We start from the raw sequence: 15,891 nt of genomic DNA, 5'->3' as shown, positions 1-15,891 counted from the left end.
AACGTTTCAGAGAGAGTGAAAGACAGGGGAAAGATGCTGCCATTGTGAGAGGCTGAGGTATAAAGGATGAGGAGAGACAGGGATTGGAAAGATGTGGAGAAACAGTTCTGAGGATGGGGGAGTTGCACAGACAGAGCTTCAGGGAGAGGGATTGAAATCTGTGGGATTACATTGGAGCAGGGATCACTGGGAATACCCCCTCCCCCTGACACACAGACCACTAACCCTCCGTGTAAAAGCCCCACCAGTCTATCTGTGTATAAAAATGAACGACAAAGACACGGGGACTTTTATTAATATTTTTCTCTCTGGTTATAGCTCTTGTCCGAGGATTCCTCACGGCAAAACTATTCGCTCTCTGCATCGCCAAAGTTTCCAAAGGAATTCTCCTTGGAAGAGAGAAAGAGAAAATAAAGTGAAATTTGATTAAACACAAAACAAAAGCTGATTAAAAACAATAAAAGGCACAGCAAGATCCCAGGACTTGCTGAAATTCACAATCTCACTGGGGGGGGTGGGGGAAACATTCATTTTCACCTCATTATTAAACCCTGACAAAATGGGAACACGTTTCAAATGCAATGAACTTCCAACTGCCTCCTGACTGTCCCGATATTGAATTTATTAAACACATCAAAGCATTCTGGGGGCTTTACTCCAGAGACAGGCCAGTGAATAAACACAGGAGGCCCCAATGAAGTTCCCACTTCTATCAGTCACCTCTCCCGCCCCCCCCCCCCCCTCTGTTTCTCCCTCTCCGTCTCCTACACACTTCCCCCAGATCTATATCTGTCCAATACCCCGTCTCTGGATAACCTGTCCTGATCTCTGCTCTGTTTCTCTACCTCGAGGTGAATCTGGATTGAAATGCTCTCTCTAAGTTTCTGTCTGACCGTTTAAAATAAAACTCACAATCAAAAGGGAAATGAGAGGGGGCAAGTCGGGCAGGAAAATCCACAATCCCACCCTGAAGCGGCTGCTTCACATTTTATTGAACCATTGAATTCAGCCACTTAAACCCTGTTGGGGAATTAAGCGAATGCAAAAGTGCTGCTGAGATTTAGGCCATGAAGTGCGGTCTCGTCACAGAGGCTGCATTATTCCTCAGGTAGAAAGAACAAACCCCCCTCTCTCCCACCCCCCAGTTAAACAGAACAATCTTCTCCATCCACACCCACAAATCCCAGCGCCCTGTCTAAAAACACAAGCAGGACTGTGGGATTGAGAACAAGCCTTTCCCCCAGGCTCAGGAATTTGAATTTCAGCTCCCTCTCCCTCCCGAGTGCTTCACAGTGAAAGGGAGAGAGAGAGACTGGGAATGCTGCAATCAGGATCCACAGGGAGTCCCACACTGCAGGAGGACACCCACCTCCCCCTCCACCCCCAGAGCCTCTGTCTCTATCCCCCTACCCCCCTCCACTGAGCCCCCGACACTCCCCACCCATTCTCTGTTCCTCTCTCTCTACCCCACCCTCCTTCCTCTCCATCTTTTCATGTTTAAAGTGTGGGGCGCTGTCACAGTGCAGAGAATATGGGGTGGGGAGGAGGGCACAGCAAGATCCCACACACAGTCTGAGCAGGGCCAGATACAAAGTGATATTTTAAGTGAGGATTGGGCTAAAGTGAGTGGGCAATGAGGGAACCACACTTCTTCCTCTCTCTCCCTCGCTCCCCCCCCCCTCCATCTCTCCCCCACCCCAAATAAAAATAATGAGTCACTCCAGGATTGGGGCTGTTTGTACATTCGATATGAACAGGGAACCTTCCACTCCGAGCACAGTCACACCTCTCTCTCCCATTCCCTCTGTCTCTCGCTGTTTCTTTCTCTCTGCCCGTTTCTCTGCCTCTATCTCTGAACCTGTCCAGCCCCCTCTGTGTCTCTTTTTCTTTCCCCCCAGATCTATATATATATCCAATACCCCATCTCTGCCCCGGTCTCTCCTACTCTGGATAATCTGTCCTGATCTCTGCTCTGTTTCTCCATCTGGGGATGAATGGGGATTAAAATGCTCTCTCTGATAAGTTTCTGTCTGACCGTTTCAAATAATGACGTGTTGTGGGCCACGTCTGCTATTTCTCAGTGATTTCCATGGGGAAATGGGGAGGGAAGCTCCTTCTGCAAAGCTACATCTCTCTCTCACTGCAATGTGGTAGCAGCCACATTCCAATATCTTTACAACACATCAAATATGAGGAAAATATATTTTCAAACACAACAGCACAGATTCAGCCTCAGTTACACAGTCGCTGTTTATAAATCCCACCTTCTGGGAGGCTGTGAGTGAGGGTCTTTATCTCAGAGTAAAGTATAAAGTAAAGTTTATTTCTTAGTCACAAGTAAGGCTTACATTAACACTGCAATGAAGTTACTGTGAAATTCTCCTAGTCGCCACACTCTGGCGCCTGTTAATGCGCCAGAGTGGGTTAATGCACCTAACCAGAGACTGGGGAGCTGGCTGGGCTGTGAGTGCACAGCGGAGGCTCCCCCTCCCCCACCCGCTAACCCACTCCCCTCCAATCTCTCTCCTCTCCCTGCCCCTCTGCCTTTGCTCTCTCTCTCTCTCTCTCTCTCTGTTACCATCCCTTTCTCTCTCTCTCTCTCTCTCTCTGTTACCATCCCTTTCTCTCTCTCTCCCTCCCTGATAACTCTCAATCACGGGAGAAAGATTGAAGAGAAAGAGATATAGCAGGAAAACCCACAATCACATCCCAAATCCAATGAAAGTGTTGACCAGGATGTTGCCTGGTATGGAGGGTATTGGCTGTGAGGAGTGATTGAATAAACTGGGATTGTTCTCCCTGGAAAGACGGAGGCTGAGGGACGACCAGCTGGAAGTTTATAAAATTATGAGGGGTGTGGCGAGGATGAACAGTTGGGAGCTTTTTCCCAGGGCAGAAATGATAATTACAAGGGGAACAAGTTCAAGATAAGGGGGAAAGGTTGAGTGGAGCTGTGCGGGGAAGGTTTTTACACAGAGGGTGGTGGGGGCCTGGAATGCGCTGCCAAGTGAGGTGGTTGAGGCAGATACATTAGCGACATTTAAGATTTATCTGGATAGACACATGAACAAACGGGGTATAGAGGGATACAGGCCATTGGTCTCGATAGGGAAACATGATCGGCGCAGGCTTGGAGGGCCAAAGGACCTGTTCCTGTGCTGTGCTGTTCTTTGTATTAAAGTGTCTGCTGCAGGTTTTATTCGACCGTCGAGTCCCATCGATTTAAACACAGGCACTGTTTGGAAAAGGAGCAAAATGCAAAAGCCTTCCTGAGGTTAGGCCTGGGATTGAGGCCTGGTCACAGAGGCTGCATTATACATCCTGGACAAAGAACAGGTTCCCCAGGCCCCGGCCAGTTCACCAGAACAATCCCCTCCAGCCCCGAAACCTCCCGGACAGGGCCTGGGAGGAGGGAGGGGGGGGGAAAGGGAACCAGTGCTGCCCCCACCCCCTGTCCCCTTCCACCCTCCCCTCACACCGCACGCAGCCCCCATTACAGAATAATAGGACCCTACAGTACAGAAGGAGGCCATTCGGCCCATCAGGTCTACACCGACCACATTCACATCCAGGCCCCATCCTCATTACTCCATGTGACTTTCTCTCTCTCTCTGTCTCTCTCTCCCTCTCTCTTTGTGTGACTGTCTCTCTGTCTCTCCCGATCTCTCTCTCCCTGTCCAATATTGTTATGAAGTTGCACATATAAGGTTAAAGATGTGGTGTTTGACAAATGTAAATATTGAAAAGAAATGCTGAGAAAACCAAACCGAACCATCCAGCGTTGTGTCTTTAGAAAGCCTGTGTCTTTGTGCTGGGGATTTTAACCTGCAGAAAGCAGGGCTGCAGAACACAACTTTACAACATTTGTGTCCAAAGCAGCAGCCAGAGTCCCAGCAGAGCAAAACAGGCTTTGAATTGGGTCAATGATTTTAAAACAAGCTCTCAAACACACACAACCAATTGCATTCAAATTGGAGCGTTGGTGACAGCCTCAAGCCACTCAAATTGCAGGAATACTGTGAGGAAATTCTGGGTATTTAAACCCGGGACAGGGGGAAATAACGGGGAGGGAGCGACCTTGCTGCCTCTTTAGATTGAAGGAGGGAGAGTCTGATACTGAATCCTGCAGTAATATATACAGCTTCATCACATCACCATCTAAATAGAAGCAGAAACCAACTCAGAAAGTATTCCAGACCCAAGCAGCAGAAGAAAGTTCACACTTCCAACAGACGCCTGGTGTTATATTATTTGAGGGTGACTCTATTCTGTAATGATTTATTTCATTATTCCTGAGTGAGTCTTGTCATTGGAACAGCATTCTACTGGGGAGTTTATTCAGTTTGTTCATTGTTTTAATAAGGTTGTCACCCAGTCTAAATTAAAGACCTGTTAGTTGTTCCTGATACAGAGAGTGTCAGATCCTGCTTTAATTTACCAATTCCTCCCACAGCACAAAGCTGTGCGGGTTGGGTGGATTGGCCGTGTTAAATTGACCCCAGTGTCAGGGGGATTAGCAGGTTAAAAGTGTGGGGTCATGGGAATAGGGCCTGGTTGGGATTGTGGTCGGTACAGACTAGATGGGCCGAATGGCCTCCTTCTGCACATCTGTCTAAAACCAGTAGCTTCCTCCTGTCTCACACACACTTACTTAAGATTACGAGGCGAGGTGTATCCCTTTGGGGGGGTTACAAAATAGCGCAGAGGGAAACATCACCTCAGAGTGGTAACAATATTTATAATCCCACAATCACACCCCCACCCTCCCTTAGTCAATGAATGAATGATTCAAATGACAATGAAGGTAATTCTGCACAGCAAGATCCCACTGCCAGTCCCACGATGGAGGAGGGCAGCCCCAGACTCTGTGTCTCTTTCCCCCTGCCCCTGCTGAGACCCTCTCACACCCCCCCCACACCCTCTCTGTTTAGCTCTCCCTCCATTTCTCTATCTCTCTCTCTGCCTCCTCCGCCTCCCCAACCCTTCTCCTTCCCCTCAATCTTTCCTGTTTAAAGTTCTGCTCACGGTCACAGTGCGAGGAATAGGGAGCCAGACCCACCTGTGTGCATAGCCAGATCCCACACACACACACACAACCTGGTGAGGGCCAGATTAAATAAATGTTGTGGGTGAGGACTGCAGGAGAGTGTGTGGGAAATGGGATCCACTCTCTCTCTCTTCCCAAATTAAATTGGCAACAATTCACATTGGTGTTTTCTTAAACATTTTATTGAAAGATGAAATATAGACAGGAATGTCTGGGGAGAGAGAGAGGGGAGGGGTGCTGGGATTGGTAAGAATACTGGAGAGACAGAGACAGGGAAATTCTATACCCACCCCCCCATCCAAATAGAAATTCCTGGGAAAAGAGAGAGAGAAAAGAATCTGGAGTCACACAGCACAGAAACAGGCCCTTCGGCCCACCAGCTCCATGTTGGCCATCAAATCCCAATCTATCCTCCTCCCATTCCCCAGCACCTGCTCCAGAGCCTACGATGCCTCGGCGATTAAAGTGCTTGAATTTACCCGACCCCTTTTCAAGCTTTTTCCTTGAACCCACTTTGCGGTCCCTGAGCCAGATTTAGTTTAATAAAGTGTGGTCGTTGTTGCAGTGCAGGCAAAGGCCACAGGCCCAGTGTGTGCACAGCAAGATCCCACAGCAGCAGCAGCAGCCATGTGAACCTGAATCAGATGGGACACAGTCCTCCCCCCCTCCCCCCCACTCTCTCGCCTGCTGTGACCCCCCTTCCCCACTCACTACCCTGTGTGTGTGTGTCTGCATCATCCCAAATCTCCAGAAAGGCTGGAACTCCCTCTTAAAAGTAACCCTTTTTAAAACTAAAATCCCTGTGGTGCACAGCAAGATCCCACAAAGCGCAGTCAGCTGTGTTGAGCGTTTTTTAAATTTGGGAATTGTTTATACAGAGTGAGGGAGCCAGAGAGGGGCTGAGACAGTGAAATCCCTCTCTCAGGACCCTCAGAATTAAACTGGAGACCCTGTCCCTCACTGAAACCCCCCCCTCCCTCTAACAGCCTGTGTCTCTCCCCCTGCATCTAACCCACAACTCCAGCTGTTTCCATCCCTCCCTCTTCCTCTCTCTCCCTGCCTCTCTGTCTCCATCTGTTTCTGCTCGAGAAGAGACAGGGAGAGAGAGAACAGGGAGAGAGAGAGACGGGGAGAGATAGAGATAAAGTGAGAGAGACAGATATTTGATAATTAATTGTGTATGGTCGCATTACTGAGTGTGGTTTAATTTGGTGATTTTTTTATACAGAGAGGCAGAGAGAGAGGTGAAGACAGTGACATTCTCTCCCTGGCACCCTCGCAAGTTCAAAGACACAAAAGCTGCAGACACTCACACACACAAACTGGGTTTGGTAAGTTTCCCAATCTCTGCAGCTTCCCACGTGGCCCAGGGTTTGAATTGAAATTTAAAAGCAGCTTGGAGAGACTGCAGGATTTTTGAGTTGAGTTTCTCCCCCCCTCACCCTGTAAATATAAAATAGAAATTCCTGGATTAAAATATTCCCCTGGACAGAGCAGAGGGAATGTGTGAGTGGTGTGTGTGTGTGTCTGAGACCTAGGCTGGATTTGGGAATATCTGCCTGCTGAAGAGGGTCAGTGAAACCATCCTGGCTGAATATCTCATCGCTAAAGAGTCACAGAGAGAGATATCTGATAAATAAATGTGTTACTGAACCCACTCTGGATGCTCCCTCTATCTCTGTCTCTCTCACTAACTTCATTGCAGTGTTAATGTAAGCCTTGTGACACTAATAAATAAACTTTAAATCTTTCAACTTTAAAAACTCTCTCTTTCTGTCTCTCTCAGTAACTGCAGCGTTAATGTGAGCCTTACTTGTGACAGGAATAAACAAACTTTAAACATCCTCTCTGTCTCTTTATCTCACTGTCTCTTTCTGTCTCTTTATCTATGTCTCTGTGTGTCTCTGCCTCTCTCTGTCTCTCTCAGTAACTTCATTGCAGTGTTAATGTAAGCCTTACTTGTGACACTAATATATAAACTTCAAAACTTTCAACTTTAAAAACTCTGTCTGTGTGTCTCTGTCTCAATTCAGACACTAGTTCAGTGCCAGGTTGAGAGGGGGTCAGTATTGAGCAGAATGGGAGGCAGTTTGATACAAAGTTTGCAGAAACTGCAGCGAGTGTTTGTAAACATGTTGGGGTTGTGGAAAGGTCAGTGTGTAACAAGCTGAGGGAAGGTGTTTCCACTTCACATGTGGCTACTTTTTGGCAATGGGAGTTACCTTTGCATCTACAGGGAGCTCTGAAGCCTCATGGCTTTCTGCCTGCCTCTGTTTGAACAGTTTAATATGTTTCAGCACTGAGACCTCTGGCCCTTGTTGGGAATATCAGTCTCCCAGAATACCAGTATACCTGACTGCCCACCTCCCCCCCCCCAGCCCCCAACCCTGTGTGTGTGTTGTCCCAAGTCTGGAGACTTCCCCACAGTCCCCTGAAAGGTTTAAACTGCCTCTGAGAAAACACCCTTTTTAAAACAAAATCCCCAGCAAGATCCCACAAGGTGCAGTCAGCTGTGTTGAGTGTTTTGTAATTTGGGAAAAGTTTATACAGAGAGAGAGTGAGGCAGAGAGGGGCTGAGACAGTGAAATCAAACCCCCCGGGACACCCAGAATGAAAATTACACAGCACAAAATCCCAGGATTGCCCCTTTCCAGGTTTTACTGAGAGATTGTCCAACTAAATATTAATTCCTGGGAAAAAGAGGGAGAGAGAGAGAATAAAGAGAGGCAGATAGAGGAAGGAAATGGAGAGAAAAGCAGAGAGAAATAGACAGAATGGGGGAAAAGCTGTGGAGAGGATGAAATGAAAATCTGAACATCTGTAAACTGAATTGTAAAGGTCTCTGTGAATTTTATTCAACAATTAGGTTCATTGCTCTGTCTCCGACCCCTGTTATTTTAGATTTAAAGCAAACTTATAGACAGTTTCATACATAATTTACTCTGCCACCCACCAAAGGGTTAATGTGTTTGTAACTAATTGCAAAGCCGGGATATTTTAACCCCAGGGTTTCAAACTCCAGCCCCCCCACACCCCACAATCGAACCAGAACTGGTTCATCCGAGGAAGCGAGATTAAAATTAAACCTGGATCAGGGTAATAAAGAGACGACAACTCACATGCGGCCTATAGAACAGGCTTCAGTCCATCCATCCTCCTCTGGAGAAAAGCCCCTTGTCCAAGGATTCTGAGTCTCGTTGCAGTCTTCAAAATTCAAATTCCTGGGGAGAAGAGAAAATAATTAATTAAAATACAAGAAAATTTGTAAATTAAATAGCACAAGAGGCCAGGATTCCCCCTTCTCAGTTACACAATCTCTCAGGAAAATCTAAATATTAATTCTTGGGGAAAAGAGAGAGAAAATAATTAAAGTACCAGAAAATATTTAAATTAAATAGCACAAGAGCCCAGGATTCCCCTTCTCAGATTTTACTGAGAGATTGTCTAACTAGATATGAATTCTTGGGGAAAAGAGAGAGAAAATTAATTAAATACAAGAAACCATTTCAATTAAATCTCACCGAAACGCAGGATTCCCCCTTCTCAGTTACACAATCTCTCAGAAACTTCAGAATGGCATGAACAGAGAGAGAGAAATCTACAAACAGAATCTCCGAAAACTTAATTCAAATATCCACAACCCCCCAGTCCACCCCTGTCTCCCTCTCAGACTCCAGGAGCTGCTCATCTCCCTCTTTCAGTTTGGGAAGGGGCTGCTGATTCCTTCGGGACACTTTTTAAAATCGCCCTCCCGGGATTGATTTCAACATCTCCCTCCATCTCCCTTTCACTATCTCCCTCTCTTTTCTCCCTCTGCTCCTGTCTCTCTTACTCAGTGTAAAGATGGATGTTCCTGTCTAGATCCTTGTCCCTGTCCCCTCTCTTTCTCACTCGTTGTCTCTGCCCATAGCTGTTTCTTTCCCTCTCTCTCATGTACTCTGCATTGAAATGAGCGAAGCCATATTCCTGTCTCCCTGTTTACAATAACACAGTTTTTGTTGATTAAAGGTTTAAAGAGACACAAAGGAAGATGGAGCCAGAGAGAGAGAGAGACATTCTGGAGAGTGACGGACAGATATGGAAGAATGCTCAAGAGGGAGAGAGAGACATTCTGGTGAGTGATGGACAGTTATGGAAGAATGCTCGAGAGGGAGAGAGAGAGACATTCTGGTGAGTGATGGACAGATATGGAAGAATGCTCGAGAGGGAGAGATGAATGGAAAGAAACAGGAAGGGAGAGAAAGCTGAAGATAGGGGAAAAATACTGGAGAGAGAGACAGAGAAAAGGAGAGAGAAATAGAATGGGGAAGAAAGCTGCAGAGGGGAAGATAAATGTAAAGGCTGAACTTCAGAAAATTGAATTGTAATGTCCTCTGTGAAATGTATTTAACATTCGGGAATCACTCTCTCCCACCCCTGTTATTTTGGATTTGCATCAAACTTTTAGACAGCTTCATATTACAGATATTTAATTTACTCTTTGCCACCCAGCAAAGGGTTAACCTGTTTGTGACTCATTGCAAAGCCGGGATATTTTAACCCCAGGGTTTTAAACTCCACCCCACCCCATCCCACAATCGAACCAGAACTGGTTCGTCCAAGAAAGCGAGATTAAAATTAAACCTGGATCAGGGTAATAAAGAGACAACAACTCACTTGCAGCCTATAGAACAGGCCTCAGTCCATCCATCCTCCTCTGGAGAAAAGCCCCTTGTCCAAGGATTTCGAGTCACATTGCAGTCTTCAAAATTCAAATTCCTGGGGAGAAGAGAAAATAATTAATTAAAGTACAAGAAAATGTTTAAATTAAGTAGCACAAGAGCCCAGGATTCCTCCTTCTAAGATTTCACTGAGAGATTGTCTAACTAAATATTAATTCCTTGGGAAGAGATCGAATATAATTAATTTAAATACAAGAAAATGTTTAAATTTAATACACAAGAGCCCAGGATTCCCCTTTCTCAGTTACACAATCTCTCAGTAAAATCTATATATTAGTTCTTGGGTAAAAGAGAGAGAAATATATTAAAATACCAGAAAATATTTAAATTAAATAGTACAAGAGCCCCAGGATTCCCCCTTCTCAGATTTCACTGAGAGATTGTCCAACAAAATATTATTTCCTGGGAAAAAGAGGGAGAGAGAGAGAGGGAATAAAAAAAAGAGACAGATAGAGGAAGGAAAGGGATGGAGAGAGAGAAAGCAGAGAGGAAATAGACAGAATGGGGGAAAAGCTGCAGAGAGGACGAAATGAAATTCTGAACTTCTGAAAACTGAATTGTAAAGGCCTCTGTGAATTTTATTCAACAATTAGGAGCAGCGCTCTGTCTCCCATCCCTGTTACCTTGGATTTAAAACAAATTGAGACAGTTTTATATTACAGACATTTAATTTACTCTTTGCCACCCACCTAAGGGTTAATGTGTTTGTAACTAATTGCAAAGCCGGGATATTTTAACCCCAGGGTTTCAAACTCCAGCCCCCCCGCACCCCACAATCGAACCAGGACTGGTTCATCCGAGGAAGCGAGATTAAAATTAAACCTGGATCAGGGTAATGAAGAGACAACAACTCACATGCGGCCTATAGAACAGGCCTCAGTCCATCCATCCTCCTCTGGAGAAAAGCCCCTTGTCCAAGGATTCCGAGTCACATTGCAGTCTTCAAAATTCAAATTCCTGGGGAGAAGAGAAAATAATTAATTAAAGTACAAGAAAATGTTTAAATTAAGTAGCACAAGAGCCCAGGATTCCTCCTTCTAAGATTTCACTGAGAGATTGTCTAACTAAATATTAATTCCTTGGGAAGAGATCGAATATAATTAATTTAAATACAAGAAAATGTTTAAATTTAATACACAAGAGCCCAGGATTCCCCTTTCTCAGTTACACAATCTCTCAGTAAAATCTATATATTAGTTCTTGGGTAAAAGAGAGAGAAATATATTAAAATACCAGAAAATATTTAAATTAAATAGTACAAGAGCCCCAGGATTCCCCCTTCTCAGATTTCACTGAGAGATTGTCCAACAAAATATTATTTCCTGGGAAAAAGAGGGAGAGAGAGAGAGGGAATAAAAAAAAGAGACAGATAGAGGAAGGAAAGGGATGGAGAGAGAGAAAGCAGAGAGGAAATAGACAGAATGGGGGAAAAGCTGCAGAGAGGACGAAATGAAATTCTGAACTTCTGAAAACTGAATTGTAAAGGCCTCTGTGAATTTTATTCAACAATTAGGAGCAGCGCTCTGTCTCCCATCCCTGTTACCTTGGATTTAAAACAAATTGAGACAGTTTTATATTACAGACATTTAATTTACTCTTTGCCACCCACCTAAGGGTTAATGTGTTTGTAACTAATTGCAAAGCCGGGATATTTTAACCCCAGGGTTTCAAACTCCAGCCCCCCCGCACCCCACAATCGAACCAGGACTGGTTCATCCGAGGAAGCGAGATTAAAATTAAACCTGGATCAGGGTAATGAAGAGACAACAACTCACATGCGGCCTATAGAACAGGCCTCAGTCCATCCATCCTCCTCTGGAGAAAAGCCCCTTGTCCAAGGATTCCGAGTCACATTGCAGTCTTCAAAATTCAAATTCCTGGGGAGAAGAGAAAATAATTAATTAAAGTACAAGAAAATGTTTAAATTAAGTAGCACAAGAGCCCAGGATTCCTCCTTCTAAGATTTCACTGAGAGATTGTCTAACTAAATATTAATTCCTTGGGAAGAGATCGAATATAATTAATTTAAATACAAGAAAATGTTTAAATTTAATACACAAGAGCCCAGGATTCCCCTTTCTCAGTTACACAATCTCTCAGTAAAATCTATATATTAGTTCTTGGGTAAAAGAGAGAGAAATATATTAAAATACCAGAAAATATTTAAATTAAATAGTACAAGAGCCCCAGGATTCCCCCTTCTCAGATTTCACTGAGAGATTGTCCAACAAAATATTATTTCCTGGGAAAAAGAGGGAGAGAGAGAGAGGGAATAAAAAAAAGAGACAGATAGAGGAAGGAAAGGGATGGAGAGAGAGAAAGCAGAGAGGAAATAGACAGAATGGGGGAAAAGCTGCAGAGAGGACGAAATGAAATTCTGAACTTCTGAAAACTGAATTGTAAAGGCCTCTGTGAATTTTATTCAACAATTAGGAGCAGCGCTCTGTCTCCCATCCCTGTTACCTTGGATTTAAAACAAATTGAGACAGTTTTATATTACAGACATTTAATTTACTCTTTGCCACCCACCTAAGGGTTAATGTGTTTGTAACTAATTGCAAAGCCGGGATATTTTAACCCCAGGGTTTCAAACTCCAGCCCCCCCGCACCCCACAATCGAACCAGGACTGGTTCATCCGAGGAAGCGAGATTAAAATTAAACCTGGATCAGGGTAATGAAGAGACAACAACTCACATGCGGCCTATAGAACAGGCCTCAGTCCATCCATCCTCCTCTGGAGAAAAGCCCCTTGTCCAAGGATTCCGAGTCACATTGCAGTCTTCAAAATTCAAATTCCTGGGGAGAAGAGAAAATAATTAATTAAAGTACAAGAAAATGTTTAAATTAAATAGCACAAGAGCCCAGGATTCCCCCTTCTAAGATTTCACTGAGAGATTGTCTAACTAAATATGAATTCCTTGGGAAGAGATAGAATATAATTAATTTAAATACAAGAAAATGTTTAAATTAAATAGCACAAGAGCCCAGGATTCCCCTTTCTCAGATTTTACTGAGAGATTGTCCAACAAAATATGACTTCCTGCGAAAAAGAGGGAGAGAGAGGGAATAAAAAAGAGAGACAGATAGAGGAAGGACAGGGAGAGAAAGAGAGAGAGAAATAGACAGAATGGGGGAAAAGCTGCAGAGAGGATACAATGAAAGTCTGAACACCTAAAAACTGAATTATAAAGGCCTCTATGAATTTTATTCAACAATTAGGAACAGCGCTCTGTCTCCCATCCCTGTTACCTTGGATTTAAAACTAACTTTTAGACAGCTTCATATTACAGATATTTAATTTACTCTCTGCCACCCAGCAAAGGGTTAACCTGTTTGTGACTAATTGCAAAGCCGGGATATTTTAACCCCAGGGTTTCAAACTCCAGCCCCCCCACACCCCACAATCGAACCAGGACTGGTTCATCCGAGGAAGCGAGATTAAAATTAAACCTGGATCAGGGTAATAAACAGACAACAACTCACATGCGGCCTATAGAACAGGCCTCAGTCCATCCATCCTCCTCTGGAGAAAAGCCCCTTGTCCAAGGATTCTGAGTCACATTGCAGTCTTCAAAATTCAGATTCCTGGGGAGAAGAGAAAATAATTAATTAAAATACAAGAATTCTTTAAATTAAATAGCACAAGAGGCCAGGATTCCCCCTTCTCAGTTACACAATCTCTCAGTAAAATATAAATATTAATTCTTGGGGAAAGAGAGAGAAAATAATTAAAATACAAGAAAATATTTAAATTCAATAGCACAGCAAAAACCCAGGATCTCCTCTGTTACACAATCTCTCAGTAACACCCAAACACAACAAGTCAGTTGTAAAGCAGAGACTAAAGAGTTAGGGTGGCACGGTAGCACAGTGGTTAGCACTGCTGCTTCACAGCTCCAGGGACCTGGGTTCGATTCCCGGCTTGGGTCACTGTCTGTGTGGAGTTTGCACATTCTCCTCGTGTCTGCATGGGTTTCCTCCGGGTGCTCCGGTTTCCTCCCACAGTCCAAAGATGTGCGGGTTAGGTTGATTGGCCATGCTAAACATTGCCCTTAGTGTCCTGAGATGCCTGGGTTAGAGGGATTAGTGGGTAAATATGTAGGGATATGGGGGTAGGGCCTGGGTGAGATTGTGGTCGGTGCAGACTCGATGGGCCGAATGGCCTCTTTCTGTACTGTAGGGTTTCTATGATTCTATGAGACAGTTCCCTCCCTGTGTGTTTCTCTCTCTCTCTCTATTCCACTCTCATTCAGATCTCGCTCCCTCTGATATGAAACATTAAATCTGGATCAGGTTAATAAACAGACACAACTCACTCAGGGTGAAGCCTGAGCAACAGGCCGAAGCCTGAGCAACAGGCCTCAGTCAGCCCTCCCTCTGGAAGAAGCTCCTCTCCCTCATCCTGGTCACAAACATTCCCGTCCTTTGGATCCTCGACACATCCCCAGTTTTCAAAATTCCTCAGGAGAAAAAGAGATAAAAATTGGTTAAAGAGAGAAAAAGAGACACGGCCATTTTAACAATAAGACACACAACATATCACAGCGAGGAGTCCAGCATTTCCATTCAAGTCCATTCAGCATCATGTCCACACAAGCAAAGCACAGGTCAAAAAGCAGATTGAGACACACACTGACACACACACACACTGAATCAGAGTGGGAATGTTTTCAGTGCAGGGGGATTATTGGTGTGGAGACTGAAGGCTCTCAGATTCACATTTATCCTGAGTGTGCTGGATGCAAACCCCACCCTGAGTCTCTGACATGTTTACAATGTCTGTCTCTCTATTGAGATGCTAATTCACCCCCCCTCCCCCTCTCACCCCAGAGGAGTTTGTGGCAATGTCAGACTGACTCTTGATATGTTAATACAGGGAGGCAATGGATTCTACAAGCTCCTGCCTTTAGTTTCTTTAGTTTAGTTTCAAACTTTATTTCTTTTCCCCTGTAGGTCGTGTTTGTCCATTTCAAAAACCCCCTGACCCCCCCCACAGCAGCCCTGAAAATCCTTGCAGCCGCTCCCCACAACCCAGCGAGTGGAGGGGGAATGGGGATGTGTGAGTGAGTGGATTGGGGAGATTGTGTCAGTGTGTGTCTGTCTATCCCCCCCTCTCTGCTCACACTTCCTGCCCAGCCTGCTGAAGACAGGGAAAGAATGGGAGTTGAACAAAGCCTCCTCTCTGCCTCCATTTTCAAAGGATTTGCCCCTTTCTCACACCAGTTTTGTCCATTGAGCTGTCCCTATCAATTGGAAAAAAGTTTTATTTATCTCGCTGTGAGATATGAAGTCACTAATTACTAAATACAGGCAAAAACATCCCATTATGAGACAGGGAGCTTCAATGGGATTTTAAACTGAAATCCTCGGATGTCAATTCCTTAGGTTAAAAGTTTCTAATTCATTAATTTGGATTAAATTAAAACCGGCCAGTATATTCTCACCAGCTGCTTTCTGTTAACTCTCCCCCTTATCACCGGTGGTTAGCACTGCTGCCTCACAGCGCCAGGGACCCGGGTTCGATTCCCGGCTTGGGTCACTGTCTGTGCGGAGTCTGCACGTTCTCCCCGTGTCTGCATGGGTTTCCTCCGGGTGCTCCGGTTTCCTCCCACAGTCTGAAAGACGTGCTGGTTAGGGTGCATCGGCCGTGCTAAATTCTCCCTCAGTGTAACCCGAATAGGCGCCGGAGTGTGGCGACTGGGGGATTCTCACAGTAACTTCATTGCAGTGTTAATGTAACCCTACTTGTCACACTTGTAGATAAACTGAAACTTAACACTCATGCCCTCTCCTGCCGGCACTCACTCACTCTTATACACTTACTCACTTTGTCCACTCACTCCCTATTACACACTTACACACACACACACTCAAACACGCACACATCTCACACACACATTCACTCTCATAAACACATTCACTCCCTCGGAAACACTCGCTTTAACACACTCTCATCGACACACACATAAATACTCCCTCACACGCTCTCACACACACTCACATTCACTCACTCCGCCCCCCCCCCGCTCATTACACACTCACTCATCTCTCCCTTGCACACACACTCAGTCTATCTTTCATACACACACTCACACTAGCTATTCATGCACACACTGTCACAC

At 44.9% G+C, this 15,891-nt stretch overlaps 1 protein-coding gene across 2 annotated transcripts in view; it reads left to right on the top strand.

Moving 5' to 3' along the window:
* The window catches only part of LOC144484080 (uncharacterized), a 49,186-nt gene extending 48,770 nt beyond the window's left edge, over positions 1–416 (top strand). For both annotated transcript variants that reach the window (XR_013496058.1, XR_013496057.1), the window contains exon 3: positions 319–416. The gene's annotated coding sequence lies outside the window, so the exon portion shown is untranslated. The remainder of the gene's footprint in view (positions 1–318) is intronic.
* Positions 417–15,891: the final 15,475 nt, after the last annotated feature.

The sequence above is a fragment of the Mustelus asterias genome, unplaced genomic scaffold (assembly GCF_964213995.1).
Source record: "Mustelus asterias unplaced genomic scaffold, sMusAst1.hap1.1 HAP1_SCAFFOLD_92, whole genome shotgun sequence".
Lineage (NCBI taxonomy): Eukaryota > Metazoa > Chordata > Chondrichthyes > Carcharhiniformes > Triakidae > Mustelus > Mustelus asterias.
The sequence above is the reverse complement of the archived record's forward strand: the minus strand, read 5'-3'. Positions and strand labels throughout refer to the sequence as shown.